Source organism: Dama dama, chromosome 33 (genome assembly GCF_033118175.1).
Source record: "Dama dama isolate Ldn47 chromosome 33, ASM3311817v1, whole genome shotgun sequence".
In the NCBI taxonomy this organism is placed as follows: domain Eukaryota; kingdom Metazoa; phylum Chordata; class Mammalia; order Artiodactyla; family Cervidae; genus Dama; species Dama dama.
In genome coordinates, this window is record NC_083713.1 from 25,256,914 (window position 1) to 25,274,235 (window position 17,322).

At 46.5% G+C, this 17,322-nt stretch overlaps 1 protein-coding gene across 2 annotated transcripts in view; it reads left to right on the forward strand.

Moving 5' to 3' along the window:
* The first annotated feature begins 10,362 nt into the window (after positions 1–10,362).
* Positions 10,363–17,322, forward strand: part of WIPF1 (WAS/WASL interacting protein family member 1) — a 124,343-nt gene continuing 117,383 nt past the window's right edge. For both annotated transcript variants that reach the window (XM_061135736.1, XM_061135734.1), the window contains exon 1: positions 10,363–10,499. The gene's annotated coding sequence lies outside the window, so the exon portion shown is untranslated. The remainder of the gene's footprint in view (positions 10,500–17,322) is intronic.

Sequence of the window (17,322 nt, forward strand, 5' to 3'; positions counted from 1 at the left end):
GGAAGCAAGAAGTAGCAGTGCCAGCATGCTGGCCCAGTCTCCGCCACTCAAAGTCTCCTGGGGGCAGACACTGCCCCCCTCAGGAGGAAGGCCGTGGAGCTGGGGCAAACAGAAGTCCCAACTTCCACAGGGCTCTCTCTCTTGACTAGTCATGGTCCCTTCTGGACTTGGAGTCAAACCTGTGCCCACCTTCAGAAGACCTAAATATACATTTCTCCAAAGAAGACATATGGATGGCCACAGGTACATGAAAAGATGCTCAATATTGCTAACAGAAAAATGCAAATCAAAACCACAATGAGGCATCACTTCACACCAGTCAGAATGGCCATCATCAAAAAGACCACCAATAAATGCTGGGGAGGGTGTGGAGAAAAGAGAACCTTCCTACATTGTTGGCAGAAATGTAAATTGGTGCCACCACTACAGAAAACAGTATGGAGGTTCTTCAGAAATAGAAACTACCACATGATCCAGCAACCTCACTTCCAGACCTATATCTGGAAAAACATTCTAATTTGAAAAGATACATGCTCCCTAATGTTCACAGTCACACTATTTATAACAGCAGAGACACGGAAGCAACCTTCGTGTCTGTCAACAGATGAATGGATAAAAGATGATGTAGTATATACATATATATACACTACATATACACACACACACACCCCATAGAACATCATTCAGTCATAAAAAGGAATGAAATAATACCGTTTGCAGCAATCTGGATGAACCTAGAGATTATTGTACTAAGTGAAGTAAGTCAGAAAGAGAAAGACAAATATATATTACTTACATGTGAGCTCTAAAAAAAATGATCCTGATGAGCCTATTTACAAAACAGAAACAGACTCACAGACATAGAAAACAAACATGATGACCAAAGGAAGAAAAGTGGGGAGGTAGAAGTTAGGTGTTCGGGGTACACACGACTGTGTATAAGACAGGTAAACAGTAAGAATTTACTGTATAGCACAGGGAACTATATTCAACATTTTGTAGTAATCTATAATGGAAAAGAATCTGAAAAATAATGTAGATGTATGTATAACTGAATCATTTTGCTGTATACCAGAAGTAAACACAATACTATAAATCTACTATATTTCAATAAAATTAAAAAACATACCAAAAAACACCCTTCATTGCACAAGATTATTTGCCAGGCAACGAGATCCCACCACCAAATTAACCGCAGTAGATGAAAAGTTCTCCACTAACCTCACAGAAGCCAGCTGGGGTTTCAGGAGACTGTTCATTCCTTAAAGGGACACGCTTCTCGTGGTGACGCCAGAGTCACTGAGAGGAACTGTGACAACGGGGTGTTAGAGGCAAGAATGAGGACATGGAATAATGTCGTTGTCTTTCCTTCAGTCCTAACAGAGCAGGTTAGCTGTCGCAGGACAGATAGGTGGGGATGGGTCTCCTTTCTCATCACCATGTTCATACCTTCAATGCTCTTCTATCCGTTATCCACAGGTACACCTAGCACATGCATTCATTATGTGGAGGCAAAACGCTCCTCAAACTAAGGCTTCTTAGACCCTCCACAAACTTGCTGGTGAGCCAGACAGAAGAGGTCCTACCCCATGGGGCTTAGAGGCCAGAGGGAGAAGTCAGACAGGTCTCCTCACCTGGGCCAGCCTGCCCTCTCTCGTTTCTTTGCTTGGTAGGGAGTGGGTCCTGTCATCCCTGGTACCAAGGGGATTCCTGCACCTGTTGGGTGGGCAGCAAGAGGCAGCAAGCTCCAGAGGGCCAGGGGCACCCTTGAGCCTGCAGCGTGGACCCCACTCGGAAGGCGCCTATAGGTAAAGCTGAGCACTAGCCTCAGCTGCACATCTCACTGAGTGCTTCAGCATCCCTGAGAGCTAGGTACAGTCACCGACCCAACTTTATTAGAGGGGACACGGAGGCTTGGAGCAGAGAGGTAGCTGTCCGGGCCGCACAGGCAGACTTTGCTGTGGATGAGGGAAGTCAGGACATGAACTTGGCAGTCTGGTTCCTGCTGAACCACGGCCCCAGCTGCAAGGCTCTTGGGGGCAGGGGCAGGCCGGAGAGCGGAGGCTCTTGGGCGGGGGGCGGGGGCTGAAGAGCAGGGCGGCCAGTCCTGAAGGGTCCTCACACGTGCAGGAGCCATCCTCGACCCCTGGCACAGATAACGTCATTTAACCACCACCTCGGCCCCCTGAGCCAGGATTTTATAGATGACAAAAGGAGATGGGGAGATTCAGGAACCTGCCCCAAATGCCAAAGTGATAGATGCATCAACGCTTCTGCATTCTCGCTTTAATGTGCGTATGAATCATCTGGGGGACCTTGTTAAACTCAGTAGGTCTGGGGTTGGGCCCCAAACTTCCTATTGCTAAGGAGCTCCCACCTGATGCTAATGCTGCTGACCCGCCGGTCAGCTTTATAATATTAAATACTTTGCTGTCTGGTAGTTCATCTGCCTTTTTATCCTCAATTAAACTTCTCCAAATGGTCCAGTGTGTTGGTAATAACTTTAGTTTTTATTGAGTGCTCACTCTATATCAGGTCCTGCATCAAGAGATTTCTGTGGATTACCTCATTAATTAAAGGAATTAGGATACAATTAGTGTCCCGTTTTAAGTGTAAGGAAACTGAGGTGCACAGAGTTTAAAGAAACTTGCTCAAGGTCACAAGCCCAGCAAGTGGCAGGGCTGGTCCTATTTGTTCTTGCAATGCACTTGGGAAGCTTGAAAGGTGAGCATTGCTAGCTCATTCTATATATGGAGAAAATCAAGGTAGAGAGATTGTTCAATATATTAAAGCAAGGCTGGGATCCATCTGGTTCTCATAATACAAAATCCAGTGCCTTTTCCCTCTGCCCTTCCATAATCATGAACAAACAATTCCAGTAAGAGTTTTCTTCCTTCAGACAGATCTGAAGGAGTCCTTAACCAAACCATTATCATTCCCTTGGGACTCAATCGAATTTTCCTCGTTCAGCTGTCTCCCTTTTTAAAGTCCATTACGCTGGTTAGAATCCCTGGAGGCCCGCAGCATCTCAGGGAACTGATCCGAAGCCTCCAGAACTCCTGGAAAGGCTCTTCTCTTGCACACCAGAGTGCACCGTCTCAGGGTTACTTATTTTCAGGTTTAACTGGTAGCAGTGGTGCCAGGTGTGTCAGGCCCAAGCCCTGTTGGGAATGAACTTTCAGTGACTTTATGCAAAAACCCACAGGACCTGCTTGTTTTCCCTCTAGCCCCTGACCTCCTCTCCCCTCTGCTTGCAGACACTGTGCCCCCTCCCTTCTTTATTACACATTGTCTTCTCCCACATGCTTTCCAGAAAGGACACTTTGCATTCTAAACTGATGACTGAGAGTGTTTACACAATTGTCAATTATGCCAGGTGCTAGAAATGCAAATTCCTGCCCCTTGGGAAGTCTCCACCTTAGTGGGGTAACAGATACAGAAAGTATTTCAGTAGAAAGAGGTAACTTCTCAGATGTGGACACCTCAAAGGCGCTATGGGAGCCCAGAGACCTTATCAGAGGAGACACCGTCTCAGGTAGAATTCTGAACACTGGGCCAGAGGCAGCCAGTGGAAAGGCATCCCAAGCAGAAGGAACAGCACAAGCGAAAGGACAGAGACATAAAAGATGTGGGAACAGTGCTCTGCTTTAGGGCATAAAAAGTAAAGTGTGGGGTGGCCAAGGACGAGATTGGAGAGTAAAACAGGAGTAACGTCATGGGGCCTGCACTTGCTTCTCTAGACAGCGGTTCTCAAGTTATGCCTGGGAGTCTATTTTGGAAGTCAAGCGTGGACAGACATCTGAGCTCCCTTCCACCAGGGTGGCTATGCCTTGGGTGGCCTTACACTTTTGGTGCTCTGCATAATGTTGTGTAAAGCAAGAGCTCTGCTCTTAAAAGGCGTTACCGACCACCGCTGTACATGATGGGGCATCATCTGAGAGGAACTCGGGGCTTCAGGGGTTGGGAGAGGCGGCATTGGGGGTTTTCTCTAGCTGGTGGATGGCCCAGCAGCCCTCTCTACAGGCCAAGAAGCGGCCATAAAAGAGAAAGTGTCAGTAACTCAGTCATTTCCGACTCTTTCCGACCTCATAGACTGTGGCCCACCAAGCTCCTCTGTCCATGGAATTCTCCAGGCAAGAATACTGGAGAGGGCAACCATTCCCTTCTCCAGAGGATCTTCCCAACCCAGGGATCGAACCCAGGTCTATTGCATTGCAGGCAGCTTCTTTACTATCTGGACTTCCAACCAGGGAAGCCCCAAGAAGTGACCATTTCATTTCCTAATTTAGTTTTGTGATGAGTAAGGAAGTGGGAGCCACCTCCCTCCCAACTGAAGGGAAGGCTGAGCCAGCTAGCCTGGCCTGACTGGTTGACCCCTCAGCCCTCACTGGCTCCTCTGGCCACATCGGCCCTGCCAGCTCCTCTGAGTCCAATCTCTAGAGTCCAGCACAAAGGGCTTTATCACTGTGGTGACCCTCGATACTGCAGGTCTGACAGGCCCCATCATGCTGCCAGAACTGACCTTGCTGGGGAAATCTACCCATTTTATAGCTTTGCTAGGCCTACCCATGACCACCATGACGTACCATGTTGATTAATAGCCTGGGGGTAAGCCAATCTCATCTCCCCCATCCTGCCAGAGGCCCTGGCTTTTGCAGTGCTCCACGCCTGCCTCCCAGCCTGCCTGTCACTTGGTCTGGTCATGAATATTCCAATTCTTTTATGCTCTCCGCAGAAGCCAAGTCCCTCAGCCCCTGATCCTACCGCTGCTCCGTGGGACGCACTCCCGGCAGGCTGCCTGGCAGGCTACCCTGCTCCTGGGACGCACCCCGGCCCCAGGAAGGCAGCCTCAGTAACTTATGCTTCTGCACCACCTTCCAACAGTGCTTATTAAGCCGCTGCCAGACAGTCATTGAGCTGTGTGAAGCCGACTTTCTCCACAGGGAAGCACTAGTTCAGGGAGCAGCCAACATTTTGAATGTGCATAATGTCAACAAAACGTTTGAGGACGAAGCCCCCACACACACAGACTGATAATGACTTACAGATTATAATCAGGTATTTAGTGTACTAATCCATGGTGTATTAGTAAACACACGTAAATATATAAATTAAAGCAAATGAGTTAGAGATAAATGGTATTTTCTAAATGTTTTACTTATTAAAGTACAAAAAATTTTGCTCTCACTTAAAGATGCAATGAAAACATTCTGAGAGAGCTATAACTGAATATGCTTCATTAAAAAAAAATAATAGACTCTATTTTGTGGGTGAGTTTTAGGTTTACAGAAAAATGGAGCAGAAAGTACAAAGAGTTCTTACATACCTGCTCAAAACCGTCTCCTCTTCGGTTTTCTCAATTAATAACAGCTCATATGAGTATGGTACATTTGTTATAAAATGATGAGCCAGTATTGATATGTGATTATTAACTGAAGTCCATAGTTTGCATTAGAGTTCACTCTTTGTGTTGTACGTTTTCTGGGCTTTGATAAATGCATAATGACACGAATCCACCATGGCAGGATCACACGGAGTAATTTCACTGCCCTAAAAATTCTCTGGGCTCCACCTATTCATCTCTCCTCCCTGCCCCCAGCCTCTGGCAGCTGTAGATCTTTTTACTGCTCCATTATTTTTTTACAACTTTGGTTTAACCCTTTGTGGTAAAATTGGATTTGAAGGTCCAGTTCAAAGTACACTCCCTGCTTATGAACCATGTGGCTGACCTAGCAGAAGAGGCCTTGCAACAGCTACTGACTCCCCACAAAGAAGAACAGCAGTGAGTGCACTTCGGAAATCACAGTGATTTTTTTCAGTCCCACTCACCTGTTATGTAAATGTATTTATTGACATTCAGCTGGTAAATTTCTCTGTTCCCTGCGGTCAATAATTTATTATTGCAAGCTTATTAGAATTGGATGCATTTCACAATTTTAACAAAGAACTCAGTTGTCCCTCTCTCTTCCAGATATGTTGATAGGAAGATTTTTAGGCAGATCTAAAATTCTTCAAATTTTCAAAGTAAATAGATAACAAACATTTTAAAAAATAAAACTATAGGACGATAGAAATACTTCTGAATATTTATTTTCAAAAATACTTTCTAGAGTACAAATTTCTTTTCAAAGGCTGTTTCTCACATCATTAAAATGTCACTTTACATTAAAAGGATGGATTAAGAGAACTTATTTTTTTCTAAACTATTGAATAGGTAGCATATTGCTAATGGCCATTTATTATCACAAAAAAGAAGAGCAAATTTAGAACACTTGTTTTTTTGGGGGGAAAAAGGAGTGTATGCATGAAGTTTTTAGGAGTTTTAAGTTTAGTAATATCTTTGAGTACTTTCACACAGATAATAAATCTCAAATTACAGATTTTCACTCAACCCCATTGCATAGATTCTACCGTTTGCTAATTTTATTATCATTATTTTGATATGTTTTATATTGTTAATGCAGCCATGAAATTAAAAGATGCTTACTCCTTGGAAGAAAAGTTATGACCAACCTAGACAGCATATTAAGAAGCAGAGACATTACTTTGCCAAAAAAGGTCCATCTAGTCAAGGCTGTGGTTTTTCCAGCAGTCATGTATCGATGTGAGAGTTGGATTATAAAGAAAGCTGAGCACCGAAGAATTGATGCTTTTGAACTGTGGTGTTGCAGAAGACTCTTGAGAGTCCCTTGGACTGCAAGGAGATCCAACCAGTCAATCCTAAAGGAAATCAACCCTGAATATTCATTGGAAGGACTGATGCTGAAGCCGAAACTTCAATACTTTGGCCACCGGATGTGAAGAGCCAACTCATTTGAAAAGACCCTGATGCTGGGAAAGACTGAGGCAGGAGAAGGGGAAGACACAGGATGAGATGGTTGGATGGTATCACCAATTCAATGGACATGGGTTTGAGTAAACTCTGGGAGTTGGTGATGGACAGGGAGGCCTGGAGTGCTGCAGTCCATGGGGTCGCAAAGAGTTGGTCACGACTGAGTGACTGAACTGAACTGAGCGACTGAACTGAACTCAACTGTTCAGTTCAGTTATATTGTTATATATATTTATATAACAATAAATTGTTATATATATTTAACTTTTCTAACTTTTAAAACCTACTGCAGAAACTTGAGTTCATCATTCACTTGGGTTCATGATACATTATCATTTTTCAAAATACTCTTGGGATATTTTAGTGAGTGCCCACTTCACCTTTTAAAGAGTTGTCTTCCAGATCAATCATATTTTAACAGCATGCTCATAAAGCATTTTTTAAAAGTAACTCTCAATTTGCCACAACAAAGCAAACAAATTCAGCCTTCTCTGCCCTCTTGCAGCATCCTCCACTTGAGTAGAGTGTGGAATACATTCCAGCATGGCCACACTTGGACAGGGACTCCCTGAGAATGCTGACACTATGGAGGAAAAGGCCCACACTGAGTCCTGGAGTCGCTATACTTCCTGCTTATGGTATTAAGGGTCCACTTCTCCTGGTCCTCCAGCTGCGCAGCCGCATCTCACTGAAGTTAGGCACCTGGATTCTTGTGATGTGAGGAGGACATTTGGAAAACCCTGTGACTTTGGAAGACCCTAAGGTCTTTTCAGTGGGCTTCCCAGGTTGCGTACATACGAACTAAGTCATGTCAGTCATATCCAACTGTGTGTGACCCCATGGACTGTAGCCCGCCAGGCTCCTCTGTCCATGGGATTCTCCAGGCAAGAATACTGCAGTGGGTGGCCATTTCATTCTCCAGGGGATTTTCCAGATCCAGGGACCAAACCCAAATCTGTCTCCTGCTTTGGCACTTTCTTTACCACTACTGCCACCTGGGAAGCCCTAGCACTAAAGAACCTGCATACCAGTGCAGAAGATGCCAGAGACACTGGTTCCACCCCTGGGTTGGGAAGATCCCCTAGAGGAGGGCATGGCAACCGACTCCAGTATTCTTGCGTGGAGAAGCCCATGGACAGAAAAGCCTGGTGAGCTACAGTCCATAGGGTTGCAAAGAGTCAGACATAACTGAAGTGACTGATCACACACACAAGGTCTTTGCAGGTACCTGTCCTGACACTGGACCAAGAAGCAAAGCTTCATCATCCCCCAGAGTCATCAGAACAAATGCCTTTCATGTCATTAAGTCCATTCCCCCCATGAATAAAACCTACAGCCCACATGCTCTCCTTGAGACACTTACTCAGAAGCTGTGAGTTTCAGGCCTTTTACCTTCCTCTCTGGCCTGGATGGAAGCTCTTGTAGGGGCACCAGAAACCAGCAGTTGGATCAAACTCCTCTGGACTTGTGCCTCTCACCACCCCTCCTTGGAAAACCTCGTGCCTTTGCAAATTCCTCATCTGTATGCTGCTAAGTCACTTCAGTCATGTCCAACTCTGTGTGACCCCACAGACGGCAGCCCACCAGGCTCCCCTGTCCCTGGGATTCTCCAGGCAAGAATACTGGAGTGGGTTGCCATTTCCTTCTCCAATGCATGAAAGTGAAAAATGAAAGTGAAGTTGCTCAGTCGTGTCTGACTCTTAGTGACCCCATGGACTGCAGTCTACCAGGCTCCTCCGTCCATGGGATTTTCCAGGCAAGAGTACTGGAGTGGGGTGCCATTGCCTTCTCTGCCTCATCTGTATAACAGTGACAAATATATACTTAGCCAATTTGCCTTGAGAATTAAATGAGATAATAGATGTATTGCTAAAAGGACCTAGGTTAATGCTTGTTATTCTTTCATCCCATGGTAATGAATACTAGGAATGTTCCAGGTGCTGGGAATACTGCAGTGAATCAGCTGCCTTTACGTCGTTTGTCGTTGTTTAGTTAGTAAGTTGCGTCCGACTCTTTTGTGACCCCTTGGACTGTAGCCCGCCAGGCTCCTCTGTCCATGGGATTTTCCCGGCAAGAATACTGCAGTGGGTTGCCATTCCCTTCTCCAGAGGATCTTCCCAACCCAGGGATCGAACCCGTAACTCCTACATTACAGGCGAATTCTTTACCATTAAACCACCAGGGAAGCCCATTTGACTGAGGCAAAAATTGAGACTTAGAGAGCTGATGGGAGGCAGCTCCTCGGCTTAATTTCCATGATTGTGATTAAGTGCTACTGATTTTTTTTTCTAGTCTGGAATAATATACTGATAAATGAAATCAATTGTGTTCATTTTATATAAAACATAACATATGCATATCATCATAGAAATGGTTGAAAAGGAAAAGCTTCCAAATTCCTTCCAAAAGGAATGATGAAGTATACAGTGAAGCTTTAAAAAATGGGTACACTTAGGGACAAAATGTGTCATTGGGAAGTTTCCCATATTACTAATCTCTTTGTCAGAAGGATTACTATATCTGTTAACAGCATGTCAAGGTACAAGTGTGTACATGGGAACTGGCATAGAAGCAGACAGCTTAAAGTGAAGGATGGACCCAGCACCTTCTTAGTCTAGGACATCAATTCTGAAGTGCATCTATTCCCAGCTTCTCTGCTTTCATTTAAGGGGATACACACCCTTGATATCTTAGCACTATGATTAAATGGTTATTGTATCAATGATAACTTGTTCTTTTCAAATGCACACGTTCTAACATGCGTCGTCTTAGTGAGTGTTAACTTTTCTTTGGAGCCTGGAGGTGGCGGCTTTCAGGGCCGGCCAGTAACAGCTCAAGCAAGAGAGAAGAACCTCAGCTTTCTCCAAATGTTTGCAGTTGATGCTACCGTGTTTGAAGATGTGGGTGGCTGATGACAAATCCATCTCCACTAGGAGCAAAACTACTCAACCCCAGCTGATTCTTGGTGGGGACAAAGGGCATTTTCCACGAGAAGAGCAGCACAGCTTCCCCATGCAGTGGTCAGGGAGACAGATGCGGATGGACCTTGGGCCTCCGTGGGTGCCACTTCATATTAAAATTCATTTTTAAGATGAATTTGAATTTAAGCTGTCCGGAAGCACGGACAAAGCTCTCCAAAGCTCTCTTTGGAGAGCAGAGAAGGCGAGGAAAAAGGCTTCCGCTTGGGGCTGGAGAGGGGGCACCCCGACAGCGGGAAGCTGGAGAACTAGCAGTCCATGGGGGAAAGGGCCCTCGGCTGGACACCCCTTCCAGTTCCCGCTGCTCTGCAAGCACAAGGGAGGTGGACGGAGCGACGCACGAGCCCCAGCCTCCTAATCGCCCCACTCCTGCCGTGCACCTCGGGGCTCGCCAGTCTGTGGGACGCAGAGCCTCAACCCCAGGGAGCGCGGGCGCGGCGCACACAGAGGCGGGCGAAGGGCCGGCGGCGGCCTCGCGGCGCGTCCACATGTGGCGGGGCCGCGGGGCGGGGTGGGGGGAGCCGAGGGGGAGGGTTTACATCCAGCGAAGTTCCCGGATGGTCTCAGCCTCCCGGCGCTGAGCGCTTTTCCTGCCCGGCCGGCTCAGCCCTACGGTCCGGGGAGAAGTTTCACAGAAAAAAATGCCCGGCGCGCCGCGGGGCCCTGGAGCCGCACGGAGCCGCCGCTCGGTAAGGGACGCGCCGCCGCCGCCGCCGAGGGTGCGATCGGGCTCCGGGGACTCCGGGCAGCGCCCCTGGAGACCCTCGCAGCCGCCGGGGACCCCGGGGAGGGGTTGGACTGGACGGCCGGGCTGGGCTGCGCGGCTCGGCGCCTGGTGGGCGCGGGCGGGGGCCGGGGGAACGTCGGGGCTGCGTCCGCTGCGGGCGGGGGCGCGGGCGCGCGGTCTCCGGAGGGGCGCGACTCGGGCCCTGCGGATCGCGTGTCCTCCGGGTGCGGGCGGGTGGGGGAAGAAGGGGCCGCGGACCGGTGGACTCGGGACGCGGGCGTTTTCAGGGCTGGGCGCGCTGCTGGGCTCTGTCGAGCCTGGGGCCGCCCAGGGGTCTCGCCCCCCGCTTGCGCCGTAGGTACCCGCTGCATGGGCTTCGCGTGGATGCGCTGGGGCGCGGCTCCCCCCACTGCTTCCCAGCCCCAGCGCAGGCGGATGGGGGCTTTCGGGCATCTCCGGGGCCAGTTCCTGCTCTGGAGCCGCCTCGCCTTCTTCGCTAGGGAATTGTGCCCATTCCGAAACTCAGCTTCCCCAACTCTCCTCCCGCCGGATGCCCCAGACTGCTGCTCGCGCCCCGGGCGCGCGTTCGATGTGTACGGCGACCTTAGAGGACTTCCAATCCTTGTCAGCGCTTTTCTCCCGGGGCCTCTCCCGAACTTTCCGGACAGCTTCGCTACAGTCTCACTCTCTCTATTTTTTCTTTTTAAAAAAAGAACAGTTAAAGTTGCAAGAGTAAGTAAAAGAAACCAGCTGACCCAGTCTGGGTGACCCAAATCTTCAGTTCGTGGTTAGACTTTGAACTTTTTGAGATTGACAAAGGGTGTGTCTGTGAGGAACCGAGCCTGGCTAGATCCTCTGGTCTTGCTGAATTCCGGAGTAATACAGATTCCTTCCTGGGCTCCTGAGTTGATCTCAGGCCTCTGGGATGCCTCTCAGGTTGTCAGCAGTAACTGGATGGACTTGGTCCCTCTTTCTGAAAATTGTGTCTCACTGTCATCTCCCGGATGGTCACTGGACCGCTGGCGGTGGCTCGTCGCAGACTTAAGGCGGTGCAGCCACGGAGCCCTGGACCGGGTCCCGCCCGTGGTGGGTTTTCTTTTGCCAGTTTCCCAACGCAGTTCCAAAACAATACTGTAGCTTCATTTTGAGTCATTGGCACATTTTTCCCTTTCAAAAATGCTTTTTTCTGTAACGGATAAAATAACTGCAAAGAATTTTCATTAGGCCATCAATGTGTGTGTGCTCAATCGTGGCCGTCGCTTTGCAGCCCCATGGACTGTAGCTGGCCAGGCTCCTCTGTCCATGGAATTTTCCGGACAAGAATTCTTGAGTGGGTTGCCATTCCCTTCTCCAAGAGATCTTCCGGACCTAGGGATTGAACCTACCTCTCCTGCATTGGCAGGCAGATTCTTTTATTTACCACTAGCGTCACCTGGGAAGCCCTAACCCTTCTTTAGGGTGCTTATAACTCTGCCTTCCACTCTTGCTGTGTATCTTTACCTGCCTGATATCCCCTGGTTGAGTCTCTCAGGGACTAAATCCTCAGCCACTTGTTGAGTGGAATTGTGCAGACTAGCCTCTGCAGATGTTATTAAAATCATCTTCTTTCTTGGGACCTACCCAACCTTTGCCATAACTTTGGTTCCCTGAGCAGCACCTGAACTCTTATGTTTGTGTGATGTAGAACAGAAAGATTTGTAAGCAAGTTAAGATCAGATTCTGATACATTTAGAGACAATGGGGTTACTTCCAGGGGTGGAGATTCATGCCTTCTTTCACTTGTTTGTTCATTTCACCAATTAAGTGTCTACTGTGTGTGCAACTGCCTTCTGGTTGCTTAGGCATATCGTGGGCTTTCCTGGTGCCTCAGATGGTAAGGAATCCACCTGCAATGAGGGAGACATGGGTTCGATCCCTGGGTTTGGAAGATCTCCTGGAGAAGGGAATGGCTACCCACTCCAGTATTCTGGCCTGGAGAATTCCATGGACAGAGGAGCCTGGCAGGCTACAGTCCATGGGATCACGAAAGAGTCAGACAAGACTGAGCGACTTTCACTTTCACTTTAGGCATATCATGCATGTTAGGTGTGCCTTGAGCCTCACTTATCTCATCCAAGAATTGGGGTTGATAATCTTTGCTCTTCCTCCATCTCTTGGTGTGAGGATCAAGTGGAATAATGCCAATGATATGTGAAACAGCAAAAAGCAGCACAACATAGGGCAGTGACGAGAAGATGAGGTGCCTTTACCTTTTAAACTTACTATCTTGTACTATCTCAGTGGCCCAGGCCAGGGATGAGCCTGCTTTTGTGGGAAGTATTTCTTATTTGGTCTGTGTCACTGCCTTAAATATTCCAGGATGGTCCTCACTATGGTTGTAATTCTAGGAACATATAGGGTTTTTGCGTTGCACATCAGAAGAACAGAATTAAACCTTAGTGCCTTTTTGTTGTTGTTGCTGTAACCCCTTCACTTTTAAGCATCTATTGTTTGGAATCCTGTCTCCCAGAGCCGTCGTCTTCCTGAAGCCCACCGTCCCATGAGGTTTACCAGATTCCTCATGATTTTCATACAGAGGTTTCTCTACTACCGTGCCCCAGCAATCCACAATTACACTACAGTCCTGGACGGTTTCATGGGCCTGTAAATAAGCAGGACCCACATATGTGAATCAAGTCACAGTTGAAAACAAGCAAGATGCTCATTTGGCATTGAGGGTTCCTTTTGGGGATCACTGTTGTGCCCTGTGTCAGGGGGAGAAGAAGAGACCTGACTCTGAAGGAGGTGGAATTTGGCCCTGAATGCTTACCTTCTAGTGGAGATGAGATACGGTTTTGAACAGCAGGAATGCAGGGCAGAATATGGTAAATAAGATGAAAAAAGGTACAGATCAAATACAGGGAATGTAGAGGAGAATGAAATTACTTCCAGTTGGAGGGAATCAGTCTCCCCTTATTTGTCCATCTAACAAGTATTTAAAGGGTCTGCCGTGTGCCAGGCCTGGGGAGATTCATGGACATGTGTACACTGTGTTCCATCTTCCTTGCTCCAGTCAAGGAAACGTGTTGCTGTCTCCTCCCTGGAAGAAATAAACACTTTCTTACCCACTTCATTGCCCAGCCCAACATCTATCGATTGTTCCTTACTGTGTAGAGATTGCAATTGGGTTAAAATGATTAACTCTGTCTCTTGTATACTTTGGAATAATAAAAACTCTGAGGCTCACCAATTCCCCAGAATACCTTCAATTAGTTGAGTAATGCTATGCCACCTAGCCACACTTTAACCATGATTGAAGTATGCTGTCCTTAGTCAAGGGTGTGACTTCTAGAGTCTTGATTCTATAAGGCTGGGGTGAGGCCCAGGAATCTATTTTTGAAAGCCCCCCAGTGGTACTGATGTCATACCACCTGCAAAGTTCCGTAAAGGTAAAAGCATGAGCCGGGAGGTCAGGCAGAGCTTTGTCTTTTACATGTCCTGCACCTTCTGCATCTTTATCTTTAGTATCAGAGTAACCATCTCTGCCTTTGGGGTTGTGCTGAGGCCGGATGATGTCGTGGATGTGCATCACTTGGCAGATTATCCAGGACAGTGCTGCTGCTAGGTATCTGTGGGTCTTCATTATTATCAGTGTTAGCTTGTGCAAAACACTGGGTTGGTATTCTCCTTTCCATATGGAAATACAAAAAGAGCCTAAACATAGGAACTGCTTTTTATATAAATTACCGTGTAATAATCCCTCAGCCGTCTGTAGTCACCTGAGCATTTCACAGTGATCACCTCATGGATTCTCTTCATAGCCGAGGAGGAGGGATGTTACAGGGGAGAATGTCAGTATGGGTGGAAGGAGGGCTGCCAGCCTGTGGTATCTGCTTAGCCACTCGAGCTGGTCACTGAGATGACCAGGGCAGCTAAAGGTGGGGGGCCACAGTGGGGCAGGAGGAGAGTGCTACCTCCTGTCACTCTGGCACCGGGAAGTACTGGTGTAACATTTTGTGGTGGTCAGTGACACAGTGGTCATTGTCCATGCGGGATGACCAGGGGGTCTGCCTGCTCCCGGCCGAGCTGCCTTGGTCACAGGTCCAGCACCCACGTCCACAGGGTGGGGTAGTACTGCTCTTGTGTTCTCTGATGGCCAAGCCTGCTCAACATCGCAGGCTTCAGATCAGGCATCCATACTTGGGGAGAAGTCAAAAATAATTGACTTTGCTAATAATCAGTAAAAGAACATAGCTAAAGTAAGTAAACAGGCGACATAATCATCTACAATTTTCATTAGTTCAGAAGTTTCAGAAACATGGTTCGTATTGTAAAACCATGTTGCTGTGATGTTGTATAAGTAGTCATCCCTCGGTATCTGAGGATTGGTCCAGGACCTCCTGTGGAGACCAAAGTCTGAGATTTGGAGGGCTGACTAACATTTTAGCATTGCCTACTAGCCACCAGGCTTCCCTAGTGGCTCAGATGGTAAAGAATCTGCCTGCAATGCCAGAGACCTGGCTTCAATCCCTGGGTTGGGAAGATCCCCTGGAGGAGGCATGGCTACCCACTCCAGTATTCTTGCCTGGGGAATCCTATGGACTGAGGAGCCTGGTGGGCTACAGTCACAAAGAGTCGGACACGACCGAGTGACTAAGCATACACTAGTGATATTTTTTTTTACTCTTCTGTTAAGCCATTTTTCCAGTGTTGCTCAGTTCTTCTTTCTAATTTCCTTTTATTACTTAGTTGTATTAAAGTGAATCAAATTTTCAAAGTTTTCTATATCTAGCCCAAATTTTATAAAGTCTTCCTTCCTCCTTCCTTCCTTCCTTCTTCCCTACCCCCTTTCCTTTCCTTTCCTTTCTTTCTTTAACATTATCATTTACTATGTGTTTGTTTTAATTTAATCATTTAGTAGTCACACAACCCTGTTAGGTAGATTCTATACATATACGTGGAGCCTGAGACCAAGAGAAGTTAGGTAACTTGCCCAAGGTCACATAGCTAGTGACAGAACTAGTATTCAAGCCTGGGGCAGTCTTGAGTCCACACTCTGCACTTTTAACTCTTCTGCCATATTATACACTACCTTTCACGTTGTGGACTCCAGCCAAAGATTCTTTTCCATCCCCATCTGTATGCCTCTGCATTCTATTGACACTACCCTTCTTTTCACGTGTATGTTGAGTCCTATAGATTCTTCAAATAGTCCACAAGTACTTGTTGAGAAGAAAGACTGCAGACTTTGTTAATACTCAGTAAAAGAAGAATTCCCTGGAGAAGGAAATGGCAACCCAGTCCAGTATTCTTGCCTGGAGAATCCCATGGATTGAGGAGCCTGGTGGGCTACAGTCCATGGGGTCACAAGAGTCAAACACGACTTAGCGACTAAACCAACCAAAAGAAGAATTAGCTAAAATAAACAGGAGACACAATCACCGACAAATTTTAGTGGTTTCGATGAACATGGTTCACATTGTAAAAACATGCTAAAATGCTTAAGAAAAACTGAAATGCTCTCCTAGAGTTCGTTTCTTCCTCTTAGTAAATTCTAAGGACTGTCTGTTTGGACCTCACCTGTGTTTCAGAATCCACTTTATTCCGTTTTGGAATCATTTGCATGTGCTTTTTTTTTTTTCTTTTTCCTTGTTAGATTGGAAACTCTCTGGAGGCAATAAATTAAAAAAACTTAAAAAAAATTGGCTCAGAAATTGTAGGTTCTCAATTAATATTTGTTGAATGTCAATTTATTTGTGCCACTCTGGTTGTGAGATTTGAAGTGAGTTAATTTTTTTATGAAGGCAAAGTAGATCTTGATGTTGGTTTCTGAAGATGCTGGTGAACAAGTTTCATTTCATTCTAAGAGTGATTTCATCCTTCACCATACTTTTTATCACATACATAATTACCTTTAAATGCTGTTTATCTGTATATCTTCCAAGTTGAACAATAACAATGATCCTAATAATAAAGAAATGAGATTGTGATCTGGTGGGGAACATGGGAATTATTATTGTAGAACTTAAGAAGTAGCATTTCCTGATCTAATACCTGTATGTGGTTCACTTCCACATTAGTGAGATTTTGGACTCTCCTACCCACCGATTTTTCCATCTTTTTCTTTTCTTTTTTTCTTTTACATCACTTGAGATGTAAAACTTGAGAAAGGAGTATAAACAGAATTGAAGGACACTACCCTCTCCCCAGACTGCCACAGATTCTTTTGTATTTGGAAGATAAATAGTTCTCTTAGGTAAGAGCTGTGTGCAGGAGGAAGGAAATTGTGAATAAAATGGAAAATTGAGGTCCAAATAGTTTCCTGAGCCAGGGGAGTCCATTACAGTTGAAAATAAAAGTTAGTTTTATATAATTTCTATTTTTCTTACGGCAGCACACATCTGTATATGTCTACGTCTATGTATGTTGCTGTGTTGTTCGGTCACTCAGCGTGTCCGACTCTTTGCGACCCCGTGGACTGCAGCACGCCAGGCTTCCCTGTCCTTCACCGTCTCCTGGAGCTTGCTCAAACTCATGTCCACTGAGTCAATGATGCCTTCCAACTATCTCATCCTCTGTCGTCCCCTTCTCCTCCCGCCTTCAGTCTTTCCCAGCATCAGGGTCTTTTCTAATGAGTTGGCCCTTCACATCAGGTGGCCAAAGTATTAAAGTTTCAGCTTCAACGTCAATCCTTCTAATGAATATTCAGGATTGAATATCTATGCACGTTGACATTATTTAAATTTAATTTTCTCTCCTAGACAGTACTTGATTACCTTAAATATTGTATAGGTAATGTGTGCACC